Raw genomic sequence first — 4,487 nt, 5'->3', positions numbered from 1 at the left:
TTTACAAATTTTTAATGTTTAACACAGAATTTACAGCAAAGCCGAACTAAAACAATAATAAAGATAAAAAAAGACAGACTAACATCAGTAGCTCTATTCTGTGAAACCAAGCAGACAGCAAGACAGATGGATACTAGCAGATAGAAAGCTGAAGGAATAAAAGAAGCCCACAGAGGAAGGAGAAACAGATGAACAGTGTAGTAAAAAGAAGTAGAGATTAACGCTTTATCTGTGTTCCCAGACCCAAAAATCCCTTTTGGCTCAACATCAAGATAATTGCAGTTGCTTCTGTTTTTTCCGACCACTGCAACAATTGATTTTATACTTCAATTAATTTATATATTTCCTCGTTGTAATTGCCAACTCGTTCCCACACACCCTCTCTGGTTATCTGTACACAGAGAGGGTTTGCTCTTACGCAGAGAGAAACAGGAATGTGAATCATTTTGTCACACTTCAGCAGTGTAGTGACTGTTGTACTGGGACGGTGGCAGACATTTCCACTTTTGTCTCATGCAGGAGACAAAAGGAAAAGGTTCAGTTCACCTGCAGCTTTTGATGTGAACAATTGCCAAGAAAATAAAAATAGATATATATTCCGATATCCTTGTGCTGGTGTTGTCCTACGCCATCAAAATAATGTTGATCTAGGATCAGCTGACCAATTACATTAGCAATCAGTTAGCATTAGACAAGAAGTTAGCTAATGCTATTAAAAACTATCCCAAGCAAACCAACATGGAGACCTAAATTTTGCTGCAACAAGTTTAACTTGATAATACATGTATTAGATTGCATACATTAATCAAGAAAATATAGAAATTCGTACTATTTGTTCCACATTACAGACTTATGACATGTTAGTTTCAGTGTTGAACCAACATTATTACGATGATGTGGGAACAACACCAACACAGGGAAACACCTACTCTGATAGCTCAGGCTGAGGGTTAATGCCATCACATCTGAGGGTTAAAACAAATAAATGCCAAATATTTCATGTAGGTAAGCTGGTTTCTGGTTCTAATGCTGTGCATGTTGGTTAAGGATTGCATCCACACAAACAAAAATGATCCTAATAAATCGTTTGGTTAAAACTGTAAACAAAAGAAGTGCACTGTGAAGAGTAGCCACAAAAGGACCAAGCTGTTCTGTTACTAGTCCGTACCCTTGTAGTGTGATGGTTCTGTGAACAAGTCTGCATTGTTTCAACAAACTGAAGGAAATGTGGAAACCTGGAGACATCAAATTTATTGAAAACAGGCGACCAAGATGATTAGAACTCAATCATTTTAAAAACCTGGGCCATCGAGAGTCTAAAAGTCCATCGAGCTTTCTGTCTTGCCATTATTATTGATCTTTTAAATTATTGAACTAATAAATCCTTGAATTATTTAAAATTCAAGTTAGAACTGCCTCTTGTGTCACTTACCATTAAAGATGGCAACATGTATCCAGTGTCTTTATGGACAGTGACGGTGCACAATGTGATTGGCAGTGGTTTATCTCTGTAACATACCAGCAGTCCGACCAGACTGGGAGCCGTGTGGCACGGTTGTCTGAACAGCAGTGTTTAAACTTCTGTCTCTCAGGAATTAATTCTCTAAGGAATTAATGAGAATTACAACAGGGTTGTGAGAATTACAACAGGCAAAACTCATCTTCCTTACTCTCTGGACTTTTTTTGATAGACGTATGTTCTCTGTAGTTTTTTCCATCAGCTCCAGTTCAGTTTGATTCAGTTTTACTTGATATGATAAATCCAACCTTGATGTCATCCCTTCCTCAGTAATACTTCTATGAATGTTGAGTTGGGTGGTATTTCTCTCTGAACTAACACTCCTACAAACTTGCCTGGCAGCAGTGGTAGTGTGGCCGAGTGGTCTAAGGCACTGGAGTTAGGCTCCAGTCTCTGAGAAGGCGTGGGTTCAAATCCCACCACTGCCATCACCTTCGAACAGAATTATGATCTAGTTCTCTTACAGCAAAATGAATCATATCAGGTTGGCCTGCACAGATGTGTAGAAGTCCTCCTTCCTTTTAAACAATCCCAAACTCAAACATCCCTCTACCAGAGAGGTGCTGTGAAGTACACTCTACCGTGTGTCCTGGGTTTTTCTCTCAGTTGGACATCTATTATCAAAGGTGTTTCTGTTTGTTACAAAAAATAAACTAACAGTGCACACCTGCTTAAAAATATTTAAAAATATACTGTATATGTGATGCAGCATCTAAAAAGATGCAGCCTGAGAATCCCAGCTGTTCACAAAAACAGCAGTTCAGAGCGGCCCAACTTTCCAGTGTTTTCATTGTTTACTGTCTGTAAATATTTCTGAAAACTATGTCTGACAAATGTAGATTATTCTAAAGTTCTTGATGCTTAAAATGCTAATAAACAATACACTATTTTACCTCGAATCCTTGTCCAGCAAGGTTCATACATGGAAAAGGGAAACACCACAGCCACACACCTCTGGGGGTGTAAACTGACCAGTCAGCCAGTGAAATTTGCCCCTTAGTGATGCCGGTGACCTTCCTGTCATTAAGGCCCTTTCACATAGGTTGATGCACATGCAGATGTGTGCCATGTCCTATGGTCCATGTTTAATTCACTGTGTGGCTGTAGGCTTCATTTCTATTTGTCAAGAAAAGATACGTCACAGAGTGCAGCGTGTGCCGTGTCCTGTGTTAAAGGGTCTTTAGCCTGTTGAGATAATGCTGTGTGGACTGGACCCATCAACACTTTAATGTAAAGCTTAGTGTAGTGGAGTTTTAATCAGAAGCTTAATCAGTGTAATTGTCGGTCTGAATTACTGTGGTGTCATAATGATGCAAATAATGGATGCAGGTTGATATCTTCAAGCGAAAAATAATGAAAAATATGAAATGAAATTTCTTTGCTGCACTAGATGTTTTTGAATTTTTGAAAAGAAAAGTAAAAAAGCAGCATTTTGAAGTTTAGCGAGGCTTTCACATGCTGGGTCACAGAGTGGATTTACTTTGCAGAATGAAATGTGCTCTTTTCAGAAAAAACACTTATTTCTAAAAATTGTGACCACAGTTGTTACATGCATGAGCAGTTTGAGCTTTCATCTGTTCTATGCACAAATGAAGACGTCAGGGCAGAAAGAGGGACAAAACAATAGCTATGGCTGATGTTTACTCTGCACTGTGCTCCTGAGCATAACTCAAAATTTAGAACAAAACAATGAAAATTTAGTTTAGAGTTGTAAAAAATGTGAATTTTCCATTTACACTGATTTTTCAGGGCTTGCAAGAGTTTCATTTGAGTGACAAACCTGTAAACACCCATGGGTAATGTTACCACAGAGACCTTTATAGCCAATAAGCACAGGGACTCCCACATCCTTCACAGACACAGACATCTGAGGCACACCTCCACTATTTTTCCTCCTCGTCTCCCTGGTGGTTATCTCCTCCCCCACATTCATCTTCCCATCCTTCTCAAGGCCTTTCCCTTTAGACTCTTTTTTTCTCTTTATTTCTCTCTCTCTGCTAAACTCTCTCAGGCTGCTCGAGCCGGACACTGAAGACCACCTCTCCTCCCACACACACGCACCTTTACTCGGAGCCCACGCACACGCGGCGCACGACTCCCTTTCAAGTCTTCTTTTGAGTATACGGAGTGCATTAATATGAATATGTGTCTCATTATGCCGCATTCAAGGTGCACATTCAAAGTTATCTGCCTGCCACTCAAAAGGAAACATGAAAAACTGGTGCTTAACACTGAACAAAGAAAAATGATCTGAAGTATGGATGGAAGCAAAGGCTGCAAGGTAAAAAGAAAGGTAAACAACCAATATCTAAACTTTCTCTTCCTTTCATTAAAAGCTATTTTTATTATTAAATAAGATAAGATAAGATAAGACTTTATTGATCCCACAACGGGGAAATTTTTGCGTCACCTCAGCTCAGGTACAGATATCTGAAGGAAATACAAAAATACAAATAGTACAATCAATGAAAAAAGTAAGATAATACACTATATACAATGGTAGCATACACAGTATGTAATTATGGATATAGTTGGAAATATGGAAGACATAAACTATATAGCTTGATATAGCTATTGTACCACTACTATTCCTATTTATAGAGATGTACACACACATATGTACACACTAAATATACATATGTATACATATACATACATATATACCTGCAAATATGATATTTAGCTATTTGGTAGGGTCATATTGTTTTTATTACCATCAATGTGTGAAAAATGTATAAAGTAAATCCAGTAGTATGTGTTTGCGTGATAGTATACATTGTGCACTCATCAGCATGTTCATTTTTGTCTTCAACAAGGTGCTGGAAACATTCCTCAGAACCGTATGGTCTATGTTGACCTGCAGCAGAACACGGTTGCTACAGATTCATCTAGTATGTAAAACTCTCATTCCACCAAAATGTGCTCTATTAGTCATGTTAGCCTGCCAGAAACAGCCATCAGAAGATGG

At 38.4% G+C, this 4,487-nt stretch overlaps 1 non-coding gene across 1 annotated transcript; it reads left to right on the top strand.

The window, feature by feature from the left end:
- Positions 1-1,865: 1,865 nt before the first annotated feature.
- On the top strand, positions 1,866-1,947 carry trnal-uag (transfer RNA leucine (anticodon UAG)). The gene has a single exon. It is a non-coding gene; the product is annotated as a tRNA-Leu (tRNA).
- The last annotated feature ends 2,540 nt before the right edge of the window (positions 1,948-4,487 follow it).

Source organism: Pelmatolapia mariae, linkage group LG2, assembly GCF_036321145.2.
Source record: "Pelmatolapia mariae isolate MD_Pm_ZW linkage group LG2, Pm_UMD_F_2, whole genome shotgun sequence".
Lineage (NCBI taxonomy): Eukaryota > Metazoa > Chordata > Actinopteri > Cichliformes > Cichlidae > Pelmatolapia > Pelmatolapia mariae.
This window is presented reverse-complemented; position numbering and strand designations above follow the sequence as displayed.